The sequence below is a fragment of the Arvicola amphibius genome, chromosome 9 (genome assembly GCF_903992535.2).
Source record: "Arvicola amphibius chromosome 9, mArvAmp1.2, whole genome shotgun sequence".
NCBI classification, from domain to species: domain Eukaryota; kingdom Metazoa; phylum Chordata; class Mammalia; order Rodentia; family Cricetidae; genus Arvicola; species Arvicola amphibius.
Genome location: NC_052055.2, coordinates 56,562,310 through 56,579,988, shown reverse-complemented (window position 1 = coordinate 56,579,988; position 17,679 = coordinate 56,562,310). Strand labels below are relative to the sequence as shown.

Below are 17,679 nucleotides of genomic sequence, written 5' to 3'. Positions count from 1 at the left end.
TGTTTAAGGTCTTTGCTGGAGTCATCCTTGTCACTTCCTGGGAATTTCTCTAGTGCCAGGTTTCTTGCTGGCCCCAAAATGGACACACTTACCTCCTTTCCCTTTGTATTGTATTAGTTCACCGAGAATTTTGTATGCATCCTGACTGTATTCTACCTTCATTCCCACTCCTCTCAGACCCACCTTTCCTTCTCCATCCATCTGTATGCGCTCATCAAGAATAACTTGTGCTGTCTACACCCCTGAGTATGACCTTCCACTAGAACATGAACAGCTTACCAGAGGACGCACCCTTAAAGAAAAGTGACCCTCCTCCTCCCAGCAGCTATCAGCTGCTCTCTCAGCTGGGAGTAATGACTTCATTCCCACCTCCCTCTCCATGCTGGGATTTTATGTGGCCCGAGTTTCTGCATGGCTTGTGCATGCTGTCTCTACTGCTGTGAGTCCATGTGTACAGCTGCCCTGAGGTGCCTGGAAAACACCTCTTCCTGGTAGTCACCCTCCACCTCTGACTCTTAGAATCTTTCTGCTCCCTCTTCACAATGATCCCTGAACTTTGGGAAGAAGGGATAAAAATATTGATTTGGGATTAATCGTTGTCCAGGCTCTTCTCTCTGCACCTTGACCAAGTCTCTGTGATATTTGCCATTTCCTGCAAAAAGGAACTTCTCCCATGAGGGTTGAGGGGTATGTTGTCTATGTGTATAACAGTAAGTCATTAGGAGTCTGTTTAATTTTATGCCCATTTAACAGAGGAATGAGGGTTTCTCTTCTTTGGGCTTTGTGACTGGTCTAGTCACAAGTTTTTAGTCTCAGTTAAAGTACTGGGTATGGGTTTCAATTTGCGAAAGAAGACAATAGAAAGTGGTAGTTACTCTCATAAAATTAATGCCACTATTATACCACTGGGCATGTCAGGTCAGGTCAGTCATTGTTGTAGCTCTCAGTATTCACAGCTGGATACAATTGAAGATGACATTTTCCTCTGTATTGCATAGGACTATCAAAACTGACAATAGGGGTGAAGCTTCCGGTTTCAATATTTTCATTCCTCATTATGTTTCAATCAATTTAATTCTTTGTCCTCCCCCTTGTCTTTCTGTATTGTTTAGTGCAGTGGCTCTTAACTTGTGGGTCACGACCACTGGAAAACACCTATTTCTGATGCTCTTAGAAACCCCCAACCATAGTTTATTTTTGTTGCCACCTATAACTGTAATTTTACTACTGAGTGGTGCCTCAGTTCCTAAGACCATCAGACCTGTGTGTTTTCCGATGGCCACAATCCGTAGGTTGAGAATGGCTGGTTTAGTGCGCACCCTCCCTCTCTGACTGCCTTGTCTCATTTCCATCTTTTTTCACCCCTTGTGTTCGTGCCTCTGCTTTTCCATTTGGCATCTTTCTCTTTTCCCTTGGGAAAAGGAGGCTGGGAAGTGACTCATGGACAGTGACTCACGCCCTCTCTTAGAGACTGTGGTGAAGAGCAGTGTCCCACACGATGTTGTTGTTGTGTGTTTGTGTGTGTCTCGGGGAAGTGGAGGGAGGTTGTTACTAGGATCCAAGCAAAAGGGAGGGAGAGTTAAATATATCAGGAAATGAGCAAGTTAGGTGTGTTGTGTCTGGAATGATAAGCCCAAACAAAATTCATGGGTAAAGCATTTGCCAGACAAAAATTTAATATAAAAATTTTTAATAAAGAATAGACAGTGTAGACAGAAACAATGAGAAAATTCTCAAAGAGAGAAGGAAGGAGGGGGGAGAGAGGAGAATGGAGATAGAGGTGGGATAATGGGAGAGAGAGAGAGGAAATCACTCTACTGAGGAGAAATGAGTTCCTTTCACAGTGCTGGAGAAAAGTCACCTGGCTTCTGGGTCTATTTGTTCTGAGTTATATTTGGACAGATAAGATGTGGCCAGCTGACTAGCTTGTTAGAAAGTACATCTTAGAGCATCAGTTGTCCTTCCTGAGACTGGCCATCAGAGCCAGGTGCCAGCAGTCACTAGGCTCCAGTTGTAGGGCATTGCAATTCTCTGGGTCACACTTCAAGCTACTAGGGACTGAGTGTTAGCAAGAGAGGATTTTGTTCTATGCTTTCAGCCCTCGGTTTTTGGCTTTCTCATCTCTACATTCATCCCTTGATAAGGCAACAAGATCAAGTCACTGACAAGGGACAGTTCTCTTTTCTTCTGGCACTGCTTCAGAGATGAGAAGGGACAGTAGCATCATTGATGCATTACAGGGTGAAGGGACCATGAGTCAGACAGTGCTTGAGCCACAGTCTGGAGTGGGGAGAGGGATAGTTCCTGCAGGTGGCTGGAGGAGAAGGCTAGTTCCTGCAGGAGGCTGGAGGAGATGGCTAGTTCCTGCAGAAGTCTGAAGGCTGACTGTGGCATTGCTTAGAGTTCAAGATGTCCTTGGTGGTTGGAGACAGGTTTTGATGTAGCTAGTAATGATTGACAGCCCTGTGACAATCTCAACTGGAACTTAATAGCCTGTGCTCTGGATGATACCAATTGTACCTGAAGATTAAATATCAAAGAAACAGCAAAATTAGAACAAAAACAAAGTAGTATGCTCAGGAGTAAAAGAATAACAAAGGTCATAATAGTTTGAAGTGACACCGTGAGATGGTTTGGGGAAGACAGGTAAATAGTGACTGTGGGGATGAGGAGCTCTGCACCCAGCATGGGGGCCCAGTGCTGCTGTAGTAAGGGCGTACAGCAATGGTCATGACCTAGATCGTGACTTCCCTGGGATCTGGGGTATTTAGTGATGGGTTTCACCTGGGTCTTTCTTGGTAAGGAGATAAAGATAGCCAAGAGGTTGGCAGGAATAGGCTATTTGCACTTCTGGGAGTAGAGCAACCCTGACTCTGGACAGATGAACCTACAACCATGACGGATTTTGTAACCTGACTGCAATCAGGGATGTATCAGAACTTGACAGGGTCCAGTGCAGACAGCTGGGGGGGGGGGGTCTTTTATCTTGTGGGAAGGTTTGAGGATAGACCCAGTCTCTGGCTTAATGTGAGATGATCCCCAAAACACACAGAATCCTGTTTGGGCTGTCCTGGCGCCCAGTAACAGCTTGATCATCTGTCCTCATAAGTCTCTGGATCCAGTAGCACATGTGTCTGGAGGAAAGCCATACCATGAAGGACTTGAAAGGTGTGGCTGAGTCACAGACTTGGGAGTAGAAGCCTGGCTGCCTGTGTGTTCTGTTGAGCCCCTTTGCTGTCAGAGTCCTCCTTATAGGACTCACAATGCATACTAGTCACCTGAGTCAGAGCTCCCTGGCTTCTAGCAGAGCCAAACTCACAGGGACATGTTTAATAGGAGGGCTATGAAAAGTGAGGAGATTTTTCTAGAAGGTTGCAAGGGTATAGGTCATATGGAACACATAGTCCAAATCTGCATAAACATTAAATTTCCTATCTGCCTCAGTAAAAGCCCTAAGTGAGAGCAATTATTTCAGGTCTGGGGACTGAATGACTCAGAAGGGGCACAAAGCATATGACTATTGTGTAGCCAAAAGCCTGTATCTTGCCACCAAAAGATGCTTCCATTTGCTTTTGTTGTTGTTGTTTGGTTTTCCGAAACAGGGTTAGGAACTAGCTCTGTAGACTAGGCTGGCCTCGAACTCACAGAGATCTGCCTGCCTCTGCCTCTGCCTCTCAAGCGCTAGGATTAAAAGTGTGAGTCACCATGGCCCAGCGAATACTGCTTCCATTTGTAAGCCAGCATTTGGGATGCTGGGATTTAAAATATGGCAGTTTTACTGTAAGGGGAATCTAGCACTTGTTGATTCGGGATTCTGTTAGCTGGGCCCAGGGGAAGACCTTTGAGTTGAGCACTTTAAGGTTATCTGGCAGGTTTTTTAATTGGGTTGAGTTCATCTTTAGGACTTCTAAATCATCAGGTCACATGCTGGACTTCTGGAGTCCTTTTATAGATGCTTAGAGAACATACCTGCCTTGTCTCCTGGACTGTTTGCATGGAGTCAGAGTAGCAGAGATGCATGGTCATTTTCTTGCTAGTACAGTTTGCAGCACCCCTGTAGCCTTCCTAGTTTGCCCATTTGGAGTGAGGCGGTCGGAATCGTTAGGAATTAGGCTCTAATGTGTGGGTTGACAAGTCACTGGATTAAACTCTAAGTAACTGGGGACTTATGGTTAAAGAGTAGGGAAGCATACTCTCCTTGGCACTGAAAGGCAGGAAACATTGGGGAGCATTGTCCTCTTCTCCACTAACACAGGAGTACCCGGGCTATGAGTGGGAGGCTAGGCACAGCTCTGTAGCATTCCTCCCACATGAAGGGAAACCATAGAGAGATGTGGGGAAACTGAATCAAAACTAATCTATATTGTCTAATCTGCTCCATCTGATAATTATAGGAGTTAATCCTTATTTGGTAGGAGAAAAAAACTTGAGACTCAACTAGCCATCACTCCTCTGGAGTTGAATTTCAGATGTGCCTGACCCAAAGTCCCTCTGCCTATATACTGGACCTCACTGTCTCCTAATAAGGAGTAGGGTTTTGGAGAAGGTATGCATGAGCATTTACATATTTTATTTTGAAATTTATGCATCATTCCTAAAGATTACTTTTCAATGATTATGTCTGAACAAAATGGGTTATGTATTCAAAATGAATATTTATATAAAAAGATACATAATTAGGGATAACAAAGGCTTTTGCTATGAAAATTAAGGTCACAGTCTGTGCCCCAAGAGACCAGATCTGATCACCTGTCCTTGATAAGTCAATTAAAACAGCCAGATTGGGGCTGGAAAGATTCAGTAGTTAGGAGCACTTGCTGCTCGTGCAGAGGACTCTGGTCCATCTTTAGCAACCCTATCAAATGGCTCATAACCTTATATAACTCCAGCTCCAAGGGATCCAACACTCTCTTCTGGCCTCTGTGGTCACCCATACATATGTGTCACTCACACAGACATACACACATACAAATATACATAAAATAACAAAACCAAAAATCTTTTCAAAATGAAAAATAGCCAAATTAATGATGAAAAAGAGGTAAAGGAAAAGTATTCAATGTGGCTACATTTGGGGAAGGAATGAATAGGTCCAGGCATCCTGAGTCCATCTTTGGGTCCTGAAGTGAGACTAAGGTTTAATAGATGGCCAGAGATGCACATACTAAGTAGTCCTAGGTCAAGGTGAGTTCCCACCCATCACTGTCTCTTCATTAAGGTGCTCTAACAACCATCAAACCTCTTTTTGTTCTTGTTGGCCCAGACTTTAAGCTTTCTCTTCACTCATCAGGGGATTCCTGAAGGAATTCTAGTTTCTTGAGACCCATTTTTCAGTAGCCAAAATAACGGACACAAGGGACCCTTCAAAATAGTGTCATCCCTGCCAGGCCAGTTGCTATTGCATTTTGTGTTCTGATTCTAATTCAAAGTAAGACTAAACCTTTTATTAATAGATAAATGGTATATGTATATTTTTTCTGATGTACAATGTGCTACTTCATTGCTTATTTGCTTTCTGAAGTGCTGGAGATTAAAAAACAGTGTCTTACATATGCTAGGCAAGAACACTACCACCAAGTTACACCCCTTGCCCAACAAGATGTTTTCATGTATGTGCATACATTGTGAGACAGTTCAATCAACTTAGCTCCCATATCTATTTGTAATGGGAGCCCACCAGAAATGACCACTCAAGACACAGTTTATACAAAATTGAAAGTCTTTACTTCAGCCAGCTGGGACTACACTCGGGTATTCAGGACCCAAGTGTTGCCCCAAACATTTATAGAAGAGGCTTTTAAAGGTAAACACCCCCACCCCACCCCCACATCTTGTTATCTTGCTGGAAGCTGGGGGGGGTAGAGGGTGCAAACAAGCCCTTTAACAGAAGCTAAGATAAGCAGTTAGTTAGGAGCAGAGGCTTATACAAAGAGGAAATTTAACAGAAGCCAAGATAAATTAACTGGGGAATCTTAACCTCAGGTTCCTAGAATAAAGCTGGGTCATCAAAGAGCTTCAATGACCTCTGCAAGAACACAAGATGGAAGGACCATTGCACTGTCTTGCCCCACCATATATTATCACCTCACATAACTATTCATCCTTTTGTGGTGAGAATGCACATAACCCACTACCTTAGCATATTTCAGGTATATAATATAAAACTCACCATGCTGTATAATAGAGTTCTTGAAGTTATTCCTCTTGCCTAACTCAAATTTTGTGCCCTTAGGCAAAACATCTTTTCTATCCCCACCTGCGCCCCAGTCTCTAGGAGCCACCTTCCTGCTCTCTGTGTCCTTGATATGAGTTTTACATATCCCACATAGAAATGACATGGTATAGTGTATTTCACTGTACTTACTTCACACGATGTTTTCTAAGTTCTTCCACATTATCTCCAAGTGTAAGGTCTCCTGCCTTTTAAAGACTGAATGACATTTGATAAAGTAAATACCTTATTTTTGGTCTGTTCATGTGTTGATGGATACTGTTATGGTAACAATAAAGATCTATTAAGATAAAACTGTTTCCTTTGTTCAGAAAATGAAACATCTGGCGTGGGTGGAAACTTAACATGCTGGTAGGGCAGATCAGTCACCTGGCTAAAGGTGATTACTTCATCGGGAATTGAAACCACCCCTCAGCAAGTTTGGACCATTCCTCAGGAAAGTAAATCTCTCCTCTTTAAGCCAAGATAAAGAAATGGGAGGAATAAACCAGGCGGTGGTGGTGGCACACGCCTTTAATCCCAGCACTTGGGAGGCAGAGGCAGGAGGATCTCTGTGAGTTCCTTGTTACAAGAGTTAGTTCCAGGACAGGCTCCATAGCCACAGAGAAACCCTGTCTCAAAAAAACCAAAAGAGAGAGAGAGAGAGAGAGAGAGAGAGAGAGAGAGAGAGAGAGAGAGAGAGAGAGAGAGAGAGAGAGAAATGGGAGGAATAATTAGCCCTGTCTATGAGAAAAAATAACAAAATAAAGATTCTCATCTTAAAAGGAATTGGAAATAATTTATCCTGGGGCCATTTTGAATGACCATGGCCTGTGATACAGATTTACATTCCATGTTCCAACATGGAAGCAGTTTTACCATGTTTCACAGTTTACAAAAGAGAGAAGTCACAAATCAAGGTGTGATGGCTAGTTTTATGTCAACTTGACACAAATTATAGTCATTAAAGAAGAGGGAGTGTTAATCCCACCAGGCGAGAATAAGACCCACTACCACAATTTTGAGGTCAAATCTGAAGCAAGCTTTATTTTACTCAGGTGTTCCAGAGACGCTGGCACAGCAACTGCCTCTACATCAGAGCACAATGCTGAGTCTGTTTCTCGGGGTCCTTTAAGGAGTGAAATCACGAGTGGTTGCAAAGCAGGTTTACAGAAGCGAGACTACAGAGTAGTTAGAAAAGCAGGAAAATCTCAAAAAAACAAACAAAGTCGTCAAGTGGTCACTGATTAGGAAGGTCAGGATGATTCTCAAAACCAATTTTCTCAAGGGTCATGGGTTGGGGCAGGTTGGGTTCCAGCAAACATAAATCTAAAAACAGAAACTCAAGTTCTTACAGTAAGTGAGAACTTGTTTAGAAATACAACCAAAATGGCTTCCTGCCTTCAAAATGAAGCCAGGCAGGTTACTCAGGAGCCCTTGATTGAGGGAAATGCCCCATAAGATCAGGCTGTAGGTAAACTGTAAGGCATTTTCTTAATTAGTGATTGCATGGGGGTAGGTTTAGTCCATTATCTCATGGCGGGAAGCAAGCCAGCATGCGGCAGACATTAGTGCTAGAGAAGGAGCTGAGATTAGAGAAGGAACTCACCCCTTGATTGTAATGGAGTAAGTAAAATGCTGCGGATCCCCTAGTGGCTGCAGCAGCAGAAACACTGCAGGTCCCTGGGTGGTGTCAGTGGGCAACGGGTCCCGAGAGGTCCCCAAGCAGAGGCAGTGGGCCATGTGGTGGCAGGCAGCAAATGGCAGTTCTTAAGAGCATCCAGTCCCAGACAAGGACAGCGCAGAAGGCCACAAGGAGAGACAGACAGATAGGCATGCCACAAGACCATTGCAGCAGGTCTCTGAAGGCAGCTGGTCCTAGCAGGGAGCACACATGGCAGTGTGAGAGACAGAGACCTGGATAGGCATGCCATTGCAGAGTGAGGTTGGATATTTATTAGTGGGTAATGGAAGGGAAGGGGAGAAGAGGAGAGAGAGAGAGAGAGAGAGAGATGAGAGAGGAGAGAGAGAGAGAGAGAGAGAAGGGAGAGACAGAATGCTGCCTCTTGAGAGGGAGATGCAAGGGAAGAGACTCAGGCTGCAAGCAGGAAGGAAGATCTGCTTGCCTCAGCAGATGGGGGAGGGAGTGGGCGGGGCTTGTCTCTTTAAGGGACAGGACAGATCATTACATTAATCCCACAAGCAATAGGAAGTGGTCTGAGACACTGGGAGGTATCTTGAGCATATATGAGACCTCAAAGCCCTCCTCCACAGTGACACACTTTCTCCAACAAGACCACATCTACTCCAAAAGGCTACATCCTTTAATAGTGCCACTCCCTTTGGGGGCCATTTTCTTTCAACCCACCACAAAGTACAAGATGCTCTCTGATAGCATTTTCAGATTTTAGGTTAGTGAAAGCTTGTAGTTGCTAAATTAACAGATTATAAAAGGTTTTTATCTCTTAGCCACAGGATGTTGGTTCTGATGAAGGAATGGTAGTTCCAGGGGTTAAAGCTAGATCATCAGAAGTTAGCCTCTGGGCTTGTAACATTTTGCTCTCTTCCCACAATAGTGCTGTTCGAATCAGTTAAGTCAGTCTCTGCAAACACAGCTTCTCTCCGGGAGTTTTTATTCACAGCCCTTTAATGAGGTAATTTGTTTTTCTTTCCCACTGCCTGGTACAGTCACCACGGAGCCACCATGAGGCTCTGTTAAGCCTGCCCACCTTTCTGAAATCTGACCCAGAGCAGAAGAATGCTTCCTCTGGTACGTTTGGCTTTTTATTTCTCTAAAGCCCCCCTCTCCACCATGTGGCTGCTTACAAAGGGCACAATTTCCCCTATTTCTCTTCATTTCCCTCCTCTGGGCAGCTGCCAAGGTTTACATCTTGCCTGCCCTGGGATTTTTCTTTTAAATGTTAATAAATGTGTCCTTGACCTTTTTTCTGAGTCTGTCTTTAAGTTCTTTTATTAACAAAAGTAAGAACCCCAAGAGAGGCCTCCGATTTCCCAGGTAACATGTGGTGGCCATGGTAGGACTCCCCAAAATTTCCAGTAATCAGACATTTGATTTCCCAAACATAAACAGTGCCACAGCAAACATGGAAATAAAGATGCTCGCCTGCATCCTTATTATGCTAATTTAGTCTCCTCCGAACATAATACTGCTGCATCAGACCATCCCCATACTTCAAGTTTGTTTGGGAAACACCACATTTAATATAACAGCAGGACACATATTCCCACCACCAGTGTGCAAGAACGAACCTTTTCCTCCACATCTTTGCCAACACTTACTTTTCATTTTTTTTGATAATAGTTATTCTAACAAGTATGAGTTCATATCTCGCTTGGCTCTAATTTGCATTTCGCTGATTGTTAGCTTTTGGGTATTTTCTTCATATTCCTATTGACTATTTGTTATTTTGAGAAATGTCTATTCAGATCCTTTGCCCATTTTCAAATCTGTTATTATCTTTCTTGGTAAGGAGTTGCCTTAAACATCTAAACTGCTTGAGCATATAATGTTGCACATCTTAAAATCATCTATATTTAGTCAAGGACTCTCAGTGTTTGAGTTTTCCTATTACACGTAAGGCCTGAATGGTCACCTTTATGGTGAATGAGACCCAATGTCATTTTCTGATTGCTATAGGCCTGCTATTGAATTATTAACTCCATCCACATTTGGTTCCTGATGTCCTTAGGTCATTTCTTCTTTTAACCATGAAGGCAAAATTGGATCACAGGCCTGTAGGGGAAGCAGCTGAGTGTTCTAGCTGCTTTTAGCATTAGAACATTAGGAGCCCCAGGAGATAAAGCTCATTGTGCAATCACCCCACTCATGAGATCAAGGACATCTCCCCCATAATAGTTGGGAGCTGAATAAATGATTTCCCTAGACTTCTCCTGAGAAGTTTTTCTCAAGAAAGACCTGGTGGTGGGATTAGATGTTAAATTCTGTGGGAATCTCTGCAACCACCAGGTCCAGTAGAGCGTCAATTCATGTGAGATGAGAAAGAAATTCTGTTCAACCTGACTTAGTAGCTGGTGTTGGTTCAAACTTCTAGAGTCTCACACAGGTAGTTTATTTTATGTGTATCTAAGCACAGCAAATTTGGGAAACGCTTCCTGATGATACTCAGTACTGACATACAGCAAAGTTAAAGATATGACTAAATTTAAACTCTTAACAAAATGCATGTAACCTCTTCCATAAAGATGGGTTCTATTGACAAGAAACAATGCTCAAGGTAAGGACCTAGGAGGATGACTGAAATAAACTTAAAAGTCTGGGCAGCCAGGTGTGGCCTGGAGCTACAGATAGCACAGAGGTCACCAGGCTATTAAAACAGGTTATCCATCTCTTTCTTTGAAGAAACCACACCCTGCATGTTTAACACTCCTGGTTCCCCTAGTGCCTATCTGTGAGCACAAGCTCTGTTCCCCAACACAATCCTATCTCAATCAGACTTCAGAAGAGAACAGTTGAAGAAACAATTCAGCAATTAAAAGAGTAATTTTCAATCAAAAGAAGATAAGATTTTAAAGTTGTTGAACTTCAAAAAAAAGTTTTAAACCTTTATTGTTCCAGCTGCCTTCAAGAAGTTGGAGCTTTCCCCCAAACAAAAAAAAGTCTCTAATATATTCAACTTTTCCTACACTGTTTTAGAGATTCACTTACAGTGTGAAATGTGAAACAGATCCATCAATTTGTGGGGGTTCTTGAGTCTCAAATTGGATCTACCATGTGAGCTTTGTGTCCAGAAAACAATGATTTTCTATACCATGGAGAAAAGAGTTTAATCCAATGAATAACAGCTTTAAGTATGCATATGAGAAAATGGCTTTAGATGATAGTAAATATAACTAAAAGACATATTACTTGAAGAAAAACCTATCAGAAGATAATCAAACTTACAGACTGAATCTTTTTAAAAATAGTAAATTAATTTAAACAAGACCGGTGAATCCATAAGTCTCAAATAAACTAACCTCATTCCTAAAGCAGACTATTTTATTATAAAACAACTAATTAATAACAATGCTGTATCTCCCTTGTTTCCTGTGTTCAGGGCATGATGGGAGAACAACAGAAAGACTCATCTTTGTAAAGATAACAAGAATCCAAGTCATCATATTGCAGTGAGACATTTCTTCACAGGTCTGGCTCTCAACATCACACTTGATTCTTCGAGCTCATGGTCATAGATGGAGACCTCGCTCTTAATTCCCAAACCATTATTTCTGATGCTACTTCATAACTGTAATTGTGTTACTGTTATGAAGTGAATGTAAAAAGTATATTTCTTGATGGTCTTAGGTGACCTCTGTAAAAGGGTCATTTGACACCCACCCCTACATAGGGATTGCAACCCACAGGCTGAGAACCACTGGCCTAGAGAATGTTGTTCTATAGGAGAACAAGGATAATCCAATGGACAAGTGACAGCTTTCTCCTTCCACAAAAACAAGTCACAGGGGCATATTCTGTCCCCTGTGGCAGTGTAATTGAAAGACAGACACAGGTTAGGACTGTTAGGTTATGACAATTGCCTTCACGTGGAAACAGTACCAGGACCTCTGTGATGGCTGTCATTGGTTGTCATCTGGACTGCATCTAGAATTAACTAAAAACCCAAACTGCTGGGCACACCTGTGAGGGATTTGCCTTAATCGGGATCATCTGAGTTATGAAGACCCGCCTTAAATCCAGATCATTTGAAGCAGGACAATCCACCTTTAACCTGGGACACACCCTCTTGTGACAGCTTATGTAAAGGACACGGAAGAAAGAAACTTTTGACCTCTGCCTGCTTGCTCTCATTCTCACTGTCGAGTTCATGCATCCTGCTGCTGCAGGCTTTCTTCCCTGGCAAGAGAGCTGGCTTCTTTAGGATTCTGTAGCATACAGAGGACCAACTGAGACATCCAGCCTCATGGACTGAACTACTACTGGGTTCTTGGACTTTCTGTCAGGAAACAGCTACCCTCGGGCTAGCTGTAAACCACTCAAAGGAATCCCCTTCATGTATGTATAGATCATTCTATCAGTTCTGTTCCTCTACAGAACCCTGACTAATACAACCCCCAGGGGTGTGCAGATTTTATTTCTCTACCCACTAGGCCTCTGGTAATCCAAAGGGGAGTAATCAAGATGCCCGTGCTCCACTCTCATGACAGGTCCTGCTTTTTGTCCCGCCCGGCTTCTACACAGCTAGCTTAGCCCTGAAATAATTACATGGAAACTGTATTCATTTAAACACTGCCTGGGCCATTACTTCTAGCCTCTTATTGGCTAACTCTCACATCTTGATTAACCCATTTCTAATAATCTGTGTACTACCATGAAGTGGTGGCTTACCGGAAAGATTCTAACCACCGTCCACCTTGGGTAGGAAAAGCATGGCATCTGCTTGGCTCTGCTTCTTTCTCCCAGCATTCTGTTTGATCTACTCCACCTATCTAAGCTGCTGTCCTATCAAAGGCCATGGCAGTTTCTTTATTTGACCAATGAAAGCAACATATAGACAAATGACCCTCCTACACCACAAACAACTGATCTTTATAGAGGCTCTTGGACTTTGGGGGAGTTTCTGTTTTGCTTATAGATGGTTCTGAAATTGGTTAGAACATACATCAGTAAAATCAACTATGACAACACAAGCTTTACAGAATTTTTTTTCTCTGTTCCTCTCTGCTGGAAACTGTGTATGACTTCTTTGTCCAAACTAAATTACCCATGACCCTTCAATCAGATTAAACTACGTCATAAAGCTAATAAAACGGAGGCTCAACTGTCAGGATATTCATAAACTATTGTTTAAATTGTTACTTTACTGAGATCAAAGACCCTTGGTCTTTAAATAAGAATCAGCGGAGTTAAGAATGGTGCTGTTTCTCTGTAGAGTCTGTAGAGGACAGTTACAATGCTCTTCTAGCTTACCAGAGAAATTATAATCATGAACACAAAAATTTTTTAAAGGCAAGAAGGACAAAATATACAATCTGATGGGGCAGTGGTACACAGGCCTTTAATCCCACCATTCAGGAGGTAGAGTCAGGTGAATCTCTGTGAGCTCAAGGCCAACCTGGTCTACAAAGAAAGTTTCAGGACAGCCAGGACTATTACACAGAGAAACACTGCCTTGAAAAACAGAAGATACACACACACACACACACACACACACACACACACACACACAATGTCACAATGTGAAAAGCAAGGAGGTAAGCTCAAGCATTACCAAATGGCAGTATGTAGTCTGAGGGTGCTTGTTCATTTTCCATCCACCCAGACCCCAAATAATCACTCAGAAACTATATCAATTAAATCACTGCTTGGTCAATCAAGCGTGTTGCTAGCTAGCTCTTATGTCTTAAATTAACCCATTTTTATTAATCTGTGTATTACCATGAGGTTGTGGCTTACCAGACAAAGTTCCAGCATCTGTCTTCTCTGGTGGCTACATGGTATCTCCCTGACTCTGCCTTTTTTTTTCTCTTCTATCTGCTTGGAATTGTCACCTTGCTCTATTCTGCTAAGCCACTGGCCAAGACAGCTTTATTTATTAACCAGTAAAAGCAATGCATATACAGAAGGACTTCCCATACCAGCAGTATGTGGCAGAGAGCCCTCACTGGTTCTATAGTGCCCTGCACATGCAATGTGGTATGTTGTTTAAGAATCCATTTGTCTATAATAGCATAGGTGTCAAAGAGCTGAAAAGGTCACTAGATACCACTGTCTTCCAGAGTGGCCCACCAGCTCAGACCCCCCTCCCTGGAGCAGCTCTTTCTCAGACACCCTGCCATCTCTCTTACTGGGGACAGTGCCTCAGTGACAGCTGGAGCAGCAGAGCCACGTGATGAGGTGGGTGTGGTTTGCTTTCTACAACCCCATGTCTTCACACAGATGCCTGACTACTGCCCAGCTGCTGATGGCATCTCCCAGGGCACTCGATGCTGGCCAGCACAGAAGGTTATTTCTTCTCGGTGAACTATAGGCAAGCATGTGTCCATTAGTGGGGCTCAGTGAGTCCTTGAGTCAGATTACAACTTCTTCTTAGCCAAGTCCAAGAATTCTACAGATTGTAGCTCACTGACAGTCATGGGCCATGTTGCCCAATCATTAGCTTGGTTTCACCATGCTTGCTAAGTGAAAGATTTTGGGCCCATATTAAGCTATGATCTCTGTCCTTCACTTTCCAGACCACCAGAGTAGTTTTTGGTATTAGAACTGTTCAACATGAAGATGATAGGAAGAGGCCTAGCTGATGCCTTGATAGACCAAGAAACCTCACTTGAAGGGAATCTAGCCCTTTGAGGAATAGCCCTGACACAGGAGGTAGAATTTAGTCTTTTCAAGGAAGGAACATGACAGGATATGGAGCCTCCTCAAGGCAAGAAGATTTGAGATCTTGAAAGACAAGAGAGCTCAGTTCAGCTTGTATAGCTGAATAGTGGGTAATAAGTAAAGAATTAGTAGGAGTTGGAAGCATGGAAAGGGGGTATCAGTAGAAGGCAAAATGCAGGTATAGCACGAAGAGAATGGAAGAGGAAAAACGGAAGGGAGGCACTGAAGAACACGGGGTTCAGCAGGCATACAATGACCATCTGAAACACGTGCAGGTAAAGGGGATCTGAAACATCTTTTCTTTGTTTTTTTTTTGAGATAGGGTTTTTCTGTTTAGCCTTGGCTATTTAGGAACTCACTCTGTAGACCAGGCTGGCCTTGAACTCATAGAAATCCACCTGCTTCTGCCACCAGAGTGCTGGGTTTAAAGGCGTGTGCCACCACCACTCGACAGGATCTGGTACATCTTAACTGCAAACAAGATGAAACTACACGAGATATGATCTGAGCATAATGATTCCCTAAATGTTACAGTAATGAGGAAAGAGCATGCGAACTGTGACTACTGTCTAAAGACATCAGATAAACACTATGAACTCACAGGGTAAGGATGACCAAGGTTCTTGCGGGGTCAGTTCCAGATGCTTGGCATCTGTGAGCACTGCTCATTCATTCCCCATTCTTAGAGAGGTAACTACACTCTTTCTGGCCGGTGGTATGAATGTCTGACTATAAGGCAAAGTGTCACCTATTCAGGAATCTCCTGCTCCAGCCAGGCACCTTTTTTGCACAGTGTTGTGGCAAACCCCTCTATGAGACTGAATCAGAGAAAGGGTGGATCACTGACTAGAAAGATCCAGAAAGGAATGCTATCCACTGTCTGCTGGGCAATTTGATTCCTATGCTTTAAAACTCCAAGCCTTTCCTCCCTTTAAGTATGCAAAGACAGAATATAGTTTTCTTCTAGAGAACATGTTCTCATGTGTTTCATACCAAGACCTCTAATAAACTGATTGCCATCATGATCACACACTCCACACCCCAGTTTCTTACCTTTCCTCATCTAACCTGAGTCCCAGGCATAGCTATCTTATCCTTTCCCCTCTGGATGCATCTGCCCATAAGCATTCCTTTGATGTTGAAGGACCTGGAATACATGCACCATTGCACAGGGCATCTCATCAATCTAGACTAAAGGGGAACCAGCTCTTCCTCAACTTCTCCAATGAGGATATATGTCTAGAGCCTCTGGTGACCCTGGCATTTCACTAGCCCATTATTCACAGATTTACCAGTGACTGCCAAGTTCCAAACATTGACTGTCAATCAGGGGAGGCCTCTTGCTGGGCTTCTGGGTTCAGGGATCATCTATCCTTCCACACAGCTGTGCCCTTTATGTTTCTCCTACTCCCATCCTCAAACAGGCCCCAGACAGCAGACCTGAGGAACAACAGCACAGTCTCAGAGTTCATCCTCGTGGGCTTTGAGCAGAGTCCCCCTTCCACTCGGGCATTGCTCTTCACCCTCTTCTTGGCTCTCTTCTTCTTCGCCATGGCCATGAATGGCCTCATCATCTTCATCACCTGGACTGACCCCAGACTCAACAACCCCATGTACTTCTTCCTTGGACACCTGTCTTTCCTGGACATCTGCTTCATCACCATTACCATCCCACAGATGTTGGTTCATCTGGTGACCAAAAGCCACACGGTCCTCCTTTGCCTCTGTATGACCCAGATGTACTTGGTCTTTATAATGGGTGTGGCCGAGTGCATCCTCTTGGCTTTCATGGCCTATGATCGTTATGTTGCCATCTGTCACCCCCTGAACTATTGCCCAGATCATGAGCCCTCAGGTGTGTGTCAGGCTGGTGTGCTCTCCTGGATCTTGGGATGATCAATGGCATCTTTCTTGAGTATATATCATTCCGGAATCCCTTCTGCAAAGACAACACATAGAAAACTTCTTCTGTGAGGCCCCCATAGTGATTGCTCTCTCCTGTGGGGACCTCAAGCTCAGCATGAAAGTTGATCTTCTTGATGCCATTGTGTGCTGCTCAGCCCCATGGCCACTCATTGTTGCCTTCCTATGCCCGCATCCTGGCCTCCATCCTTAGCAGATCTCTCCTCTTCCTCAGGTAAGGGGAAGACATTTCTCCGCTTGTGTCACCCACCTGACTGTGGTCATCTTTTTGTACACCTCAGCCATGTTCTCTTACATGAATCCCCACAGTACGCATGCGCCTGATAAAGACAAGCCTTTCTCTCTCCTCTACACCATCATCATCCCCATGTGCAACCCCATCATCTACAGCTTCCGCAACAAGGAAATGAAGGGGGCCATGGGGAGAGCCCTTGGGAGAAGCAACCTGGCTCAGGCAGAATCTGTCTAGGCGGAAGATCCATAGGGAAGTTTCTTGGGCTTCAGCATCTCTACCAGACTCCAAGAATGATCATCCATATCCACCTTAGCATTAGACTCAAGAAGAAATTTTCTTTTGTGTCCATAACTTGTATCTCTTGTTGAATTTCAGCACAGATGGATCTTCTCTGACTTCCCTTAGTGCTGGGAGGGAGTATCTCTGTGACCTGCATGGCAGCAGAGAGACAAGCTGGGGGAGACAAGAAAGCTGTTTGGCACATGTATCAGTAATCAATGTTGGTTCAGACATCAGGAGTCTAACCCCAAGTTGTTTATTTTAGGCATATTTAAACACAGCACAGTCTGGTGAAAACTAGTCTTGTGGTGAATAACTGAACCCTGCACATGCAACAAAACTTACCTAGATCTCTGAGGAACAAGGAAGCTGAATACAGGCCAGATGTGGCTACATCAAAACTCTTTGTAAAAAACATGTGATACTTTCCATAAAGATAGGTTCTATAGACTGACTGAGAAAAATGAGTTAACTAGCAGACTCTGGAGGAAGGTGAAGTATCTGAAAAGCCCTGGCCACACAGATTGTACAAAGGTCACCAGGCTAGAACAGGTTTATTCCAGCCTTCTGGGAAGAACACAAGTTTAGTGTTCCTTTCCTTGAAAGAACAACCCTGTGTGCTTGACATCCCAGTACCCTAGTGCATGCCTGTTAGTACAAAGACCTCCGTGA

The 17,679-nt window shown here is 43.6% G+C and overlaps 1 pseudogene; it reads left to right on the top strand.

Moving 5' to 3' along the window:
• Nucleotides 1-266: 266 nt before the first annotated feature.
• Nucleotides 267-16,962, top strand: LOC119822720 (annotated as a pseudogene).
• Nucleotides 16,963-17,679: the final 717 nt, after the last annotated feature.